Source organism: Schistocerca serialis, chromosome 2 (genome assembly GCF_023864345.2).
Source record: "Schistocerca serialis cubense isolate TAMUIC-IGC-003099 chromosome 2, iqSchSeri2.2, whole genome shotgun sequence".
NCBI classification, from domain to species: Eukaryota; Metazoa; Arthropoda; class Insecta; order Orthoptera; family Acrididae; genus Schistocerca; species Schistocerca serialis.
Genome location: NC_064639.1, coordinates 171,675,398 through 171,691,284, shown reverse-complemented (window position 1 = coordinate 171,691,284; position 15,887 = coordinate 171,675,398). Strand labels below are relative to the sequence as shown.

General features: G+C 43.5%; 1 protein-coding gene across 4 annotated transcripts in view; it reads left to right on the top strand.

Annotated features, from left to right (window-relative positions):
- LOC126456883 (prolyl 4-hydroxylase subunit alpha-2) overlaps positions 1-15,887 on the top strand; it is a 334,176-nt gene that overhangs the window by 103,459 nt on the left and 214,830 nt on the right. Inside the window, exon 1 of one of the 4 annotated variants that reach the window (XM_050092706.1) lies at positions 14,011-14,132. The exons of 1 other annotated variant lie outside the window; for it this stretch is intronic. The gene's annotated coding sequence lies outside the window, so the exon portion shown is untranslated. Of the gene's footprint in view, positions 1-14,010; positions 14,133-15,887 lie in introns of those variants that run through there. 2 more of the 4 variants (XM_050092710.1, XM_050092708.1) reach the window with 2 other exon arrangements.

The window sequence follows — 15,887 nt, the reverse complement described above, 5'->3', positions numbered from 1 at the left end:
CAGTGATTTCAGTGTACACTGACAGCAAAAAGGGATGTTTTTGTCGAAATATGGCTAAACTTTTCGATGTAGATAACACTACAAGACAACTCAAATAAGTCTGTCCATCCACTATAACGTTACTTGTTGCCCATAAATTAATGCAATTAGCGCAGGTACCACCAGAATATTACGGTGAAACTTCTAAACATGCTGTGGTTAACTATTAGAAACAGTAACGGGCGCAGAAATGCGATATTTTTGTCGCTATTTCAAAGTAAACAGTTAAAGCCTCAAAAACCAGTACACTGTGAACGAGAATTTATTTGAAATATGTGTTACAAGTAGTTAACACAAGCATAGTAATTCAATAACAAAGTCGAAGCGTTCTTGGGTGGGGTAATTTCGCAAATTTTCGTAAGTAGCTGTATGCCTTGGCAGAATAAAAGTGTAGGGTCAGGGCAAATTTCCTTATTTGCTGAGAATAATGGCATACTTTAGCACTGCACTGAAGTTCCAATAGCTCCTTCAACAAACCAACTACATGTTCACTGTTTAACATATCAGAAACTGAACTACATAGCCTTCTTCTCAAACCAGCAACTAAAGTCTGTAACTGCACTATTCTTCTTTTGTGTCGTACACTAAGTTGCTTCATTTGCTTTATCCGCTTCTTTTGTCGCACATTCTCTGCTTGTACTCTGTTATATTGTGTTTTCAACTTCTTAGGGCTTGGTAGACAGTAACTGTGGTCAGCAGAAACAGATGTGGGTCCGACAGGCACTGAAAGAATGTAGTTACATCATAAGTTTATAACAGAGTTACACCATAAGATTATAATAGGAAGTATGTAATTCAAAGTAATAAGAACACGGAGTAAAATTAAATTATTGACTTACTTTGTGCTAATGATGTCACTGTAATAGCACTATCTTGCAAATTGTCGAAAGATCGCTTTCTGGGTTGTGGTCGTAATACTTTATCTTGCTTTTGTAAATGTGGTGGAAAGTTAAAGATAGCCTAGTAGGTACTGGTTTTGACAAAAGGCGCCTCTGGACATTTGTGTGGTACATATATTTCTCTTCAAAATGAGCTGAACAGAGGTAACTGGCTGTAGTAGGAAACCAGTTTTCTCGCTTCATATTTATAACCCATCTTTTTGTAATTTCCTTATCTTTTAAAGGAAATCTGTAATCAACGATAAATAAATTACTTCCTGCATTTGTCTTAAGCATAATTACAGTTCCAATGCAAATGACTCTTTAATAAACATTAAAAAACGTGTGTCGTATTTCGGTACTAATATACTTACTTATAATATGAAATATTTGTTGTTTTATCGCTGCGATTTGTGCAGTTGAACGCTGAACACACTGCAGGCATGTTGACTTTATATTTTGTAACAAAAAAGTCAACTAGAAAAGTTAAATATTGCAGTAATATCACAACAGCTGACACACTTCCATCACAAACAACAGTAACGCTTTCCTAATGTTTTGACTAAGGAGAACATGGCGGCCGAGTTAGCGTTGGTTGCCGCTAGGAGCGCTGTAACTAGTATCTCAGCCACTCTATGAAATTTTAACTCGTTGTGACAGTGTAATACCCCTTCTAGCGCTACGTCAAAGATCTTTGTCAAATATATTTGACGGAATATTTGATCACATCTTTGATCAAATCTTTGACAAAGAAATTTGATAGTGTAATACCGGCCTAAGGCTAGTTCACAACTAAAGCGAACACAAGCGAACGTGAGGAACAGCGAACTAGAATTCTCTCTGGTGTTAACACGAGGCGCGCTTGAGCAAACTGCATTCAGCCGTGCGCTGTTCGCGTTCGCTCGTATTCCGCAGTTTGTCGCTCTTTTAGCGAACAGTGTAAGAAAGTTCACGTCCTGTCCGCCTCTGCACTAGCAGTACAGAAACCTTTCGTGTGCTGTCTTGTCTGCTTTTGTTGTTCTTGACATGAGATGCGTCAGCGATGGAGTGTCGGAAGATAATACAATGTTGCTGGCGGATGAACATAGATATTGCACCTACTTATGGGACCCAAGAGATCGACACCACAAATGCCGAAGGAAAACAAATATAATTGGTAGAAAACTGTCGAAGCACTCAAAGGTCCCGCTGGGGACGTGAGAAAGCCGATAAATTCATCAGGTGCTTGCTTCAGGAGGCAAAGGATTGAATAAGCACAAGCTTTGTAATTGTTTTTATTAAAAAAGAAAAGAACAATAAATTTATTTGCAATTGAGCAAGTGCAAATCTGTATATGTGACACTAATTGAAAATGAAAACACACAAAAGATCTAATAACTTTCGTTAGCCTACTTATGTTTAAGATAGCTGTGATTACAAGGGTGATGTATCAGTACTATGTTACAAATTTCTGATGATAAATATAAACGGTTTACCCAGGATCAAGCTATCTTTTCTCTAAGAAATTACACGACGGAAAAAAATCGCAACACCAAAATGTATTTAGTGTAGAGTAATAAAATTTTGGGAATATATTTGTCTAGGTAAAATATTCGTGTTTACGTGATTAACACTGGAAGACAAAAGGTTAAAGTAAGCGCAAGATAAGCTGTAAGACGTGTATATATCTATTGTCTATCGTCAAACCACAATTTATGAAAGATGTTTATATTTTATTAATAGGATTAGGTAGGAATAATTAATATTTATCATTTTGGAAATAATTGTGGTAGCAGGGAATGTCTGCACCAAAGTATTGTTGGCGGGAGAGACTACAAATTGATATAAATTTAAAAAGGGCGGGAGAGACCGCCTATGGATACATTTTAAGAAAAGAGCGGGAAAGACCGCGCATTGATACATTTTGTAATGGTAGCAGGGATTGTCTGCACCAGAAAGCATTGTTGGCGGGAGAGACCGCACTTTAGCGTTCGTAGGAAGTCAGTAGCAAGCGAGATGTGAAGCGAGTCGGTAGCAGGTCTGAAGCGGGAGGTTGAGAGGAGCGGTGTGCCTGCCAGCCACCAGCTATGATTTACAAGAGATTATAAACGGATGTACAGTGAAATCAGCTAACTATTATCATAAGAGGAACTAATATTATTGAATTATTATTATTATTATTTTCAGAAACTCAAGTCTACTGAAGGTATGTTTGCGCAATGCTAGTTGTAAGATTATTGTAAAAAGTAAGTCCCATTTGAACGTTTGTAAAATCATTTCATTACCAACAGCAAATATTTGAAGAATCATTTTCAGAGTATAATTAATTTTTGCCAGCAATATTGCATTACTGATTATAGTCCATCCCAAAAACCATCAACGTAAAACTTTGCAAAATTTATTTGTTGTCAAGAAAAAGTTTAACTATGAATTACGTAACTTCAGTCAAATTAATTAAAGAATAACGTGAGCTTTGCTATTAAAGAATAACGTCAGCTTTGGTAATAAATACAGCCACTTATTATGGCAGCCCACCAGCAGCTAATAGAGTATAGTAAAACAGAGTAAGTATGTTCATGTCGCAGTTCGATGTAGCAGTCAGATGGCGATCCAGTAACAGTAAAAAAAGGTAAGGAACAGTTTTGGGTTATTGCAAGTAACGACTGAGGGCCACGACGACGACACATTCTATGTTTCGTCGAAATAATCAGCAAATTGAAACTTCCTGGCAGATTAAAACTGTGTGCCGTACCAAGACCCGAAATCGGGACCTTTGCCTTTCGCGGGCAAGTGCTCTACCAACTGAGCTACCCAAGCACGACTCACGCCCCTTTCTCACAACTTTACTTCTGCCAGTCTGCAGGACGGGGCGTGAGTCGTGCTTGGGTAGTTCAGTTGGTAGAGCACTTGCCCGCGAAAGGCAGAGGTCCCGATTTCGAGTCTCGGTGCGGCACACAGTTTTAATCTGCCAGGAAGTTTCATATCAGCGCACACTCCGCTACAGAATGAAAATCTCATTCAATCAGCAAATTACTTTTAGTAAGCAGCATTTAAATTTGTATGCGAAGATTGCACTTACTATCATTGAGAAAGCGAATTAATTTCAAAGGGAACATTTCATTTGTTATTATTAAGCAAGAGATAGAAATCCTAAGGGAAGGTTGCGTAACAAAAGAGATATAGAGGAGACGGGAAAGTGTCAAGGCCATTGCAAACATGAAATGCTGGTACATTAGTGACTGGTATAACTGCCAGAATGTTTAATGCAAGCATGCAAACGTGCATGCATTGGCATTAGTTTACTCATGTTGAGCTGGAAGGGGCGATCTGTAGTGATTACGTAGGAGAAGAACAACTTCCTAGTCGAGATCGCTATGAAAAACTTTATTGTAGATTTATAACGTTCTCTGCTAAGAAGTTCTTCTTCTCCTAAGTAATGCACGCATCCTGTCGTATAGATGACGAATGTCAGTTTATGGGATGGAGTTCCATGTCTGTCGCACTTGGTCGGTCAATACAGGGACGGTTAATGCTGGTTGTGGATAACGCTGGAATTGTCGTCTGGTGATGTCCAATATGTGCTCGATTGGAGACAGAGATCTGGCGATCGAGCAGGCTAAGGCAACTTGTCGAAACTCTGTAGAGCATGTCGGATTACGACAGTGGAGTGTGGGCGAGCGTTATCCCGTTGGGAAACACCCACCCCCTGGAATGATGTTCATCGGTGGCAGCACAACAGGTCGAATCACCAGGCTGACGTACAAATTTGCAGTCAGGGTGCGTGGGATAACCACAAGGGTGCTCCTGCTGTCATATGAAATCTCACCCCAGACTATAGCTCCAGGTGTGGGTCCAGCAGCCCATCATCTAGCCTCCTTGTGACCAATTCACGTCCATCACTGGCACTGAGGCAGAATCAGGTTGCGAGGTGCCGGGGCTAGCAGTGTATTTAACACTAAATTCTTCTAGAATCTTCATATGGAAATGATGCTCTAAGCCCCCCCTTTTTCTAACTCCGATTTTTGCTGTTGCACATGGATTAATAAGAAACGCGAACTGACTGTAATCGACCCTGCAAGTGGAGCAGAAAAGAGTTTGGCACCTGCAATAATTTAATTTGATAGAAATTAATTTGATAAAGGAAAGTTTCATTAACGTAGTGAGAAATGAAAGGGTTGCTCTACCGATCAACAGAATGAAAGTTCTGTCCAAAATAACAATTTGATTTATTATGACTAAACTCAAAATAGTAAACAAAACACATGAAACATTTGAAATACGTCAAACTGGATACTCAAATAAATGCTATGAAGGTGAAGTTGTCCATAAACTAGATTGTGACATTTATGACCAAGTGGTATATGGAGCCAATTCCTTGCAACTCAAATCTTAAGAGAAACACCCAGCCAACCCAACATTAATTGCTGCTACAGTAGTGAGAACTCAGACAATGAACACCCAAGACAGAACCACGTTAGAAAAGACGGGAACAGGCGCGCTCTGCTGAGCTCTGATTGTCACATAGCTAAATTCCCTAATCTGCCGATGCTGCGGACATACATTACCAAGCTGTCTTCTTAACTGCAAGGACACGATCTGGCATACCGGAGGCAATGGCTGGTTGCTTCGACGACCCGTCATAGTGATGATAATGTCGCGAGTATAGCCCAAAACAAATTATCCTGGTCTGGTTGTTCCAGGCTAAAGACTTCCTAGCAACACAAATGCGCCTCTGAGGGAGACGAAGAAGGCTCGCTACACAATCACTGACGGTACAGTGATTGATTTTACCAAGCGAAGTCACACTAACTCCGATACAGTCAACTTTAACCAAAACTGCTCAAGACGGACAACATAGACCGCTTGTATGCAGAACGCTCAATTGCCAACTGTACTCGGAAAGTTTCGTTGAAGTCGAAACTTCAGCAACTTCGTCAAACAATTACAATTAAATGAAAGTATATTAGACAGACAATGGAAGGCAGGCTGTCCAGAGCAGCGAGAGCTCACTCTTGTAACCTACTCCGACCGAAAGGCGAGAGCCGACCTCCTCACGAGCACACGTACAAGCCAAACACAGAACATTCTCGCCCCCATGACAGTGGCCATGGTTAAAACGTGCCAATCAGCAACTCGAAAACCGGCGGAAAATTCCACTATATTGCCGAAGCACTACTATTCCAGCAATGGAGATACTTGGCGCCAATTTCTGCGCTGATTTTGCTACGTTACGGAGCTATCCCCTGAGCAAGCCAATCACAGTTATCATTTTGCAGAAAATGTGGGAATTTGCCCGCCAAGACTGCCTGGGAACACAAGTCATTCCCACACCTCGCTGGTAGCCTGCCAGAAAGTGTTTTCACTAAGTTTCTGCGAAGTAACGCAATCTCTAGTCCCAGCCGCTCCTTCAGGCCCCTGTGGGCGTGTGGCCCCCGCCCTTATTACAATGTCGGCGCCTGGAAGGCATCCACTCGACTATCTCACACCCGTCCCCATAACCCTTTCAAGATCAGCATAACCCACCTGTCACCGGTCCACCCAGGTGACGAAAGATGCTGTGTGGGAAGTCCGCGTGTGAAGCAATAGCAACTTGAACCACATGCAATTAGAGAGGAAAATATTAATATCTTCTGAGTTCTCAATACTAGCCTTGTAATGACAATACTCGGCCATACTGACCCAAATCGAATTACTCAGAGTAAGATATAAATATGAGAGGGGGCAAGTCACTGTGTGCAGCTAAAGGCATGCCACCTCTCAAGGTTTCATCAGGAAACACAACAGACCTCCATTTTGCCCTCGAATGAGCTATCGCTTGACACCACTGACGCTGCAAATGCTTGACACCACTGGAGTTGCAAGTGGCTCTGGTTTGGGGGCAGTGGAATGCACGCTTCGGGGCGTCTGGCTTGGAGCTGTCCTCGAAGTAAGCGATTTGTAACAGTTCTTTGTGTCACTGTGGTGCCAACTGCCGCTCAAATTGCTGCTGCAGATGCAGTTCGGTGCACCAGAGCATTTCGTTAGTGCCAAGTAGGCCGTCCGAAGCCCGGTCTTCTTGCGATCGTACATTCTCGTGACCATCGCTGCCAGCAGTCATGTACACTGGCTACATTCCTGTCAAATCTTTCTGCAGTATCGCAGAAGGAACATACTTCTCGTAGGGCTATTACATGACCTCTTTCAGACTCAGAGAGATGTTGATAAAAGCGTCTTTGTAGCCTTAAAGGCATTCCTGACTAACATCAACTCACCACGTCCAGTCTCAAACATAACTAACGCTCACGACCGTTACAGTATGTAGTTAAAGAAAATCTGGATTGCATCCTCATATAGGCATTACTAGCGCCACTGTTATGCGACTGACACGAATTTTAATAGACATCATCTTTCGGATGTAGAAACAAAGCTACCGACTTTCGTTTATGTCACATAACTCCCTCTTGGTGTTGCGCGATCTTTTTTCCGTCAGTGTGTTTAGCATATTTCATCAACTAACCTGTGTCGCAGGTCGTATGTACATTTCACATTGTATTAATCACAGTTTATGTGCATTACATTCCTCATAACAGTCCAGCCAACGCGGTGTACTCTAATGTGTCAAAGTTGAGCGACTGTAGGAAGATAAACTTCTGGCCATTAAAATTGCTACACCAAGAAGAAATGCAGATGATAAACGGGTATTCATTGGACAAATATATTATACTAGAACTGACATGTGATTACATTAACACGCAATTTGGGTGCATAGATCCTGAGAAATCAGTACCTAGAACAACCACCTCTGGCCGTAATAACGGCCTTGATACGCCTGGGCATTGAGTCAAACAGAGCTTGCATGGCGTGTACAGGTACAACTGCCCATGCAGCTTCAACACGATACCACAGTTCATCAAGAGTAGTGACTGGCTTATTGTGACGAGCCAGTTGCTCGGCCACCATTCACCAGACGTTTTCAATTGGTGAGAGATCTGGAGAATGTGCTGGCGAGTGCAGCAGTCGAACATTTTCTGTATCCAGAAAGGCCCGTACAGGACCTGCAACATGCGTTCGTGCATTATCCTGCTGAAATGTAGGGTTTCGCAGGGATCCAATGAAGGGTAGAGCCACCGGTCGTAACACATCTGAAATATAACGTCCCCTGTTCAAAGTGCCGTCAATTCGAACAAGAGGTGACAGAGACGTGTAATCAATTGCACCCCATACCATCACGCCGGGTTATATGCCAGTATGGCGATGACGAATACACGCTTGCAATGTGCGTTCACCGCGATGTCACCAAACACGGATGCGACCATCATGATGCTGTAAACAGACCCTGGATTCATCCGAAAAAATGACGTTTTGCCACTCGTGCACCCAGGTTCGTCGTTGAGTACACCATCGCAGGCGCTCCTGTCTTTGATGCAGCACCAAGGGTAACCGCAGCCATCGTCTCCGAGCTGATAGTCCATGCTGCTGCAAACGTCGTCGAACTGTTCGTGCAGATGGCTGTTATCTTGCAAACGTCTCCATCTGTTGACTCAGGGATCGAGACGTGGCTGCACGATCCGTTACAGCCATGCGGATAAGATGCCTGTCATCTCGACTGCTAGTGATACGAGACCGTTGGGATGCAGCACGGCGTTCCGTATTACCATCCTGAACCCACCGATTCCATATTCTGCTAACAGTCATTGGATCTCGAGCAACGCGAGCAGCAATGTCGCATTACGATAAACCGGAATCGTGATAGACTACAATCCGACCTTTACCAAAGTCCGAAACGGCATGGTAGGTACGCATTTCTCCTCTTTACGTGAGGCATCACGTTTCACCAGGCAACGCCGGTCAACTGCTGTTTGTGTATGAGAAATCGGTTGGAAACTTTCCTCATGTCAGCACGTTGTAGGTGTCGCCACCGGCGTGAATGCTCTGAAAAGCTAAATCATTTGCATATCACATCATCTTCTTCCTGTCGGTTAAATTTAGCGTCTGTAGCACGTCATCTTCGTGGCGTAGCAATTTTAATGGCCAGTAGTGTACAAGACGACTTAGACAAAATTTCCAGTTGGCGTGATGAATGGCAGTTAGCCCTAAATGCGGAAGAATATAAGTTAATGTGGATGACTAGGAAGATCAAACCTGTAACGTTCGAATACAGTATTACTATTGTCCAGCTTCACATAGTCAAGTCTTTTAAATATCTGGGCGTAACGTTGGAAAACGGTATGAGGTGGAACGAGCATGTGAAAACTGTGGTAAGGAAGGAAAATGGTCGACTTCGGTTTAATGGGAGACTTTTAGGAAAGACTGTTTCACCTGCGAAGGATACCGCATATAGGATTCTGGTGCGACCTATTCTTGAGTACTGCTCGAGTGTTTGGAATCCTTACCAGGTTCGAATAACACGTAGTGTTACGGAGATGCTTCGGAAACTCAAATGGGAATCCCTGGAGGTAAGGCGGCGTTCTTTTCGGGAAACACTATTGAGAAAATTTAGAGAACCGTCATTTGAAGCTGACTGCCTAACGATTCTACTGCCGTCAACATACAGTACATGGCGCGTAAGGACCACGAAGATAAAGACACGAGAAATTAGGGCTCATACTGTGGCGTACAGACAGTCGTTCTTCTCTCGCTCTACTTGCGAATGGAGCAGGAGGGGAAATGACAAATAGTATTACAGGGTACCCTTCCGCCACGCACCTTACGGTGCCTTGCGGAGTATCTATGTAGATGTAGAGGTAGAAAAACGATTCGGAGAAAAATTCGTACCGTCACAAATTTGTGTACAGTGGTAGGGGGAGAGACATGAACAACAATCCTGACCGGTAGGGTGTGAGCGTTGAAGTGCAGGGCCCTTAAAATCTCATGTTTTAAAGTTTTTCTTTAATAACATGAAAACCGCGGCTTCTAGCGAAAATGTTTCCAGGCAGAACTTTGAAATACAGTAAATTCTTTACAGGGAAGGTCCTGTTCATATTTTCTCTAGGACTAACTGTATCCGCGTTTCACCGGATGGAAAAGTCGCTGCCATTAGAAATACTGCATTAATAGTATAAATTTAATGATTAGTGTTAAATGAAGTGGATTAAGAACAAATATCAAATGTTTGTACCCCGCATAAGTATGACAGAACCGTATTATGGAATAAATTGTGGTCAGGGGTGTCATAGGGGGGTCAGGGATTTTCTCTGCCTCGTGATGACTGGGTGTTGTGTGATGTCCTTAGGTTAGTTAGGTTTAAGTAGTTCTAAGTTCTAGGGGACTGATGACCATAGATGTTAAGTCCCATAGTGCTCAGAGCCATTTTTTTGTCATAGGGTGGAGAATGGAGGGGCGGGGGGGAGGGGGGGGGAGAGGTGAGGCGGGGGGGAAAAACGTAAGGGGCGGTAGATTGCCGTACGGTTGTCCAGCACTTCCTACCTTCATCAGTCTTCTAACTGAAGGCCAAGCAGGCGAGTCCCGAATCCCTCTACCCCACAGCTGGTTGGTTGGTTGGTTTTGGGGGAAGAGACCAAACAGCGAGGTCATCGGTCTCATCGGATTAGGGAAGGAAGTCGGCCGTGCCCTTTGAGAGGAACCATCCCGGCATTTGCCTGGAGCGATTTAAGGAAATCACGGAAAACCTAAATCAGGATGGCCGGTCGCGGGATTGAACCGTCATCCTCCCGAATGCGAGTCCAATGTGCTAACCACTGCGCCACCTCGCTCCTACCCCACAGCCTCACAAGAAACAACTAAAGGGTGTTTCACGAACTTATACCGAACTTCCACAGGGCGCCTCATGAATCACTGGTGCGTCAGTGCCTAAGTTCTCACCTTGTTTCCCTTTGTGACAGTTTTAGAGTACGCCACGTCTGTCGTCGTAGTACCTGATGTACTTCTATTTTTATATTTTGAATCGCTTTATTAATGTAGATTGTTCGCAGTTTGTTGAGACTGTATTTTAGCGGTGATTTTTGTAAATTGTATGTGCAATAGAATAAAAATCCCCAACTCTTTAACGAACGTTGCCATTAGCGGCCTATGGCCTAGCTTACATGGTCGCTGCAGGTACCCCTCTCACTATCAGTGTGCGTTTTGACGTAAAGCGATGTTCATATCTGGACGCTACATTGTAGATCGCCACGTTTACATGTTTTGTGGCCAGTAACTTACATGCACCTCTGGTTGTATTGCAAGACTTACGTATATGGTATGTTATCTATCTTCGAACAGTTTTGCAATCTTGTGAAGCCTTCATTGCTCTGTACGTACATGGCTTGTCAGCTGCCTTCGAACTAATTTGCAATTTTTTACATCTACATCTACATATATACTCCGCTAGCGACCAAGCGGTGTGTGGCGGAGGGCACAATTGGCGCCTAAGTCATATTCCCCCCTCCCGTTCCACTTGCGGATCGCGCAAGGGAAAAACGACTCTCTGAACGCCTCAGTACGAGCTCTTATTTCCCTTATATTTGAATGATGATCATTACGCGATTTGAAAGTTGGTGGTAATAATATATGCTCTACAACCTCGGTGAAGATTGGATTTCGGAATTTAGAGAGCAGCCCCTTCTGTTTAGCGCGTCGTCTATCTGCAAGTGTGTCCCACTTCAAACTTTCTATGAGATTTGTAACGCTCTCGCGACGGCTAAATGTACCAGTCACGAATCTTGCCGCTCTTCTTTGAGCCTTCTCAATCTCTTGAATCAGACCCAACTGGTAAGGGTCCCATACAGACGAACAATACTCTAAGATTGGACGAACTAACGTATTGTAAGCTATTTCTTTTGTTGAAGGACTGCATCGCTTCAGGATTCTACCAATAAACCGCAATCTAGAGTTCGCCTTACTCGTTACGTGTGTAATCCGATCATTCCATTTGAGATCATTTCGAATAGTCACACCCAGATATTTGACTGATGTTTCCGCTTCCAAAGACTGATCATTTATTTTGTACTCATACATTAATTTACACTTACTAATATTGAGAGATACCTGCCAGTCATTACACCACGCATTTATTTTCTGCAAATCCTCATTGATTTGTTCACAACTTTCGTGTGATACTACTTTCCTATAGACTACAGCACCATCGGCAAACAGTCTAAGGCCGCTGTCAATACCATCAACCAGATCGTTTCTGTAAATCGTAAAAAGCAGAGGACCTATTACGCTGCCCTGGGGCACACCTGCAGTTACTCTTGTTTCTGTTGAAGATACCCCGTTCAGGACGACATACTGCTCCCTGTCTGTTAGAAAACTTTCTATCCAACCGCATATGTCATTGGATAGACCGTAAGCGCGCACTTTTTGTAGCAAGCGACAGTGCGGAACTGAGTCGAACGCCCTTCGAAAGTCGAGAAATATGGCATCAACCTGGGAGCCGGTATCTAGAGCCTGTTGTATATCATGCACAAAGAGGGCCAGCTGTGTCTCGTGTGACCGCTGTTTCCTAAAACCGTGCTGGTTGCTGCAAATGAGCTTCTCAGAGTCTAGAAAGGTCATTATGCCTGAACAAAAAATATGTTCCATGATTCTACAACAAATCGATGTCAGTGAAATTGGACGGTAATTATGTGCCTCCGATTTTCTACCCTTTTTATAGATTGCTATGACCTGGGCCTTCTTCCAGTCCCGTGGAACTTCCCGCCATTTCAGTGATCTCTGATAGATGACGGATAAGAATGGAGCTATACAGGGTGTTACAAAAAGGTACGGCCACACTTTCAGGAAACTTTCCTCACACACAAAGAAAGAAAATATGTTATGTAGAAATGTGTCCGGAAACGCTTACTTTCCATGTTAGAGCTCATTTTATTACTTGTCTTCAAATCACATTAATCATGGAATGGAAACACATAGCAACAGAACGTACAAGCGTGAAATGTTCAAACTGTCCTCCGTTAGCGAGGATACATGCATCCACCCTCCGTCGCATGGAATCCCTGGTGCGCTGATGCAGCCCTGGAGAATGGCGTATTGTATCACAGCCGTCCACAATACGAGCACGAAGAGTCTCTACATTTGATACCGGGGTTGCGTAGACAAGAGCTTTCAAATGCCCCCATAAATGAAAGTCAAGAGGGTTGAGGTAAGGAGAGCGTGGAGGCCATGGAATTGGTCCGCCTCTACCAATCCATCGGTCACCGGATCTGTTGTTGAGAAGCGTACGAACACTTCGACTGAAATGTGCAGGAGCTCCATCGTGCATGAACCACATGTTGTGTCGTACTTGTAAAGGCAAATGTTCTAGCAGCACAGGCAGAGTATCTCGTATGAAATCATGGCGGTGAATTGAGGAAGTACAGTACATACTGACGAAACTAAAATGAGCTCTAACATGGAAATTAAGCGTTTCCGGACACATGTCCACATAACATCTTTTCTTTATTTGTGTGTGAGGAATGTTTCCTGAAAGTTTGGCCGTACCTTTTTGTAACACCCTGTATTTGTAGCGTAGTCAACACAAAATCTTACGGGGATACCGTAAGATACATAGTCTTAATTGCTATGTATCGTAACATCCACTCTATTTTTTCCTTCAATATGATTTGAAAATGGGCAAGCCGTCCGAAAAAAGTCGTCAGTAAATAAATAAAACCCTCCCACGCAATTTAAGACGGTTCCTGTAACCACATAAAAATTGCATACCTCTTTCAACTCCAGCATGCTGGAGATATAGAAATAATTTACAGGTGTAAGTTTATGCGCTCTAAGTCGAATTACTGAAACGGCGTTGAAGTTATGGCATTGAAGGATGCAGTTCGCTCAAGTATAGTATGCTTCGTATCTGTCTGTACTGTGCCTTCCGGGTGTGCAGGTGAAAATGAGGACCTCTCGCCTCGCTTGCCGGTCGTCTCACTGCGTAATGTAAGTCTTCAGATCGTGACCGTCTTCCAAGACACATCCTCGCCGGTAGCTGCTGAGACTGCGGGCGCGGCACCCATAAAACACGCACCCCGGGTGTCCTTATCTAGACGGCCGCTTTTAACAGAGCGCGAGTTAACGCAGACAGCATCCTGCCTGAGCTTTCTCCGGCCTGTGCCATCCCCGTTTCCCCCTCCCTCTCCAGCAGTCCCCTCTCCCCCCTCCCCTCGCCCCCTCCCCCCTCCCTCCCACTGCCCCTTGACCAAACCGCCTGGTGCAGCAGCTGCACAGGCCAGCGGTTCATCAGTCGGCTCGTGTCTGCGTGCCCGCGGAGGCTGTGTTCTTTCACGCCGGCGTCCTCTTCTCTCGTGGAGCTCATCTGCGCGATCTGACCAACAGGTAGGCGGCACAGGCACGAGCTTCTGCGCATGCGCTGTACTCGAGTGTCCGTTGTTCGATCCTAGCTGACAGGTGGTTATCGATGATGGTGAACGGGACACAGCCACGCCAAGTTGAGAAGCAGAGCATCTGCCGAATTTTACGCGGAACGGTTGCAGTGCTCCCTGTCATTTTTATTATTGCGAATAGCCAAGTACAGTGACCGGTGGAGGACGCTTCATCCGCAGCCACATTTCGCTTCTGATGGCGCTGAGCCAGTATGTCCCTTACTTATTCACTAAGCGTTTCGGCTTCCCTTTCGTCCTCGTAGCAGTCGCGACGAAAGAGACACGGTGTTAGGTTTCCGACGGTGTTCGAGAACATTCTGTCGTTCAGTTACTAACTGTCGTCTGCAGACGGACGTGCAAAACTCGACATCGATAATATGTTTCCTATGTGTTCATACATAGTCACATTCCCGCCACAGCAATTTTTGAGGAGATAAACTTCACTTTAAAAGTTTCAATATGATCTTTGTCTTTAAACTCGTGTAGATCCGGATCTCATTATAGCGTATAGTTACTAAAAATGAAGGAGACGAAACTTCTTTCATCTCTCACAGTATCGTTATGCTTTTGCTGCACAATAATGCAATATATGTGTGGAATCTGTACAACCGTTGTTCTTAGACTGCTGTGCAGATTCTAGACTTGCCGGTAGCATTCAAGATGCAATTTCATCATTAATGGTTTAACATGATATACGCTCCTAATGAATTACTCTCAGATGAGGTGTACCTCTGAGCGTGCGTTTGGATTTAAAATTACAGTGTCTCTCCTGTTTACTCATTAGAAAAGAATTTATAATCGACGATGCCTTAGAGCTTCTAGTGAGAGACAGAATACAACCGAAAACCTTGGATATCAAACGTGATAAGTTAATACAGAATATGAGTCTTATATCTGAAGACGTCATAAATATTTAAAAACTGTTGTACTCGCTGGATAGCAGAGTAAAGAAGTCCTAAATGCGTTGTATGAGTTTACTCAGGCTACGGTTAGTCCTGATTCAAGAATTAAGTCAGTTTCGTATTGACCAAATGAATTGGATATTATTCTCTAATTAAATCTTGTGTTTTTATGCACGGAAGTAGTTTGCCTTTGATTAACAGTCGAAAGAACAGCTCACATGCAAATTGTATGACAAACATCGCGCCTTGAAATGTACGTTGTCGTTTAGTTCAGATGCAAGACCATGCCGTTTGTGATGGTAGGAATCGTCGTTTGACAGTTCGTCTTAACGATGCGTCCAGCGTGAGGACGGATCTATTTCAGTACTTATAGCATTCCATGAACTGTTACACTCGATAAAAAACGTGTTCATATTATTGTTCTCCACAATGAACGAATCTCCTTACACTGGGTTTATTTTTCTCTGAATATTTGTGATCTAGTAGTCAGCCGATTATAGTACATAGTCCTTACTCGATCGCTTCAACAATAATTCCCTCGTTCCTAATTACTATATATTGTTCTCAGTCCATGAACTGTTATCATATTTACCCATGCCGTTCACGTGATGCTTCCTGTTATTCTGTGATCTTGGTAGACCGTATGTGTTTAGTTTTTCACGTATGGCTAAAAGGGCTTGCGTATTTTTTCGTAAAGACGTCAATTTGCTTCAATTCTCGATTTTCTTCAAGCGTTATTCGGACTGTATATACGCAGATGTGAGGATGGTCATTGACTGAAGTCGATATCTGTGGACAACATTTTG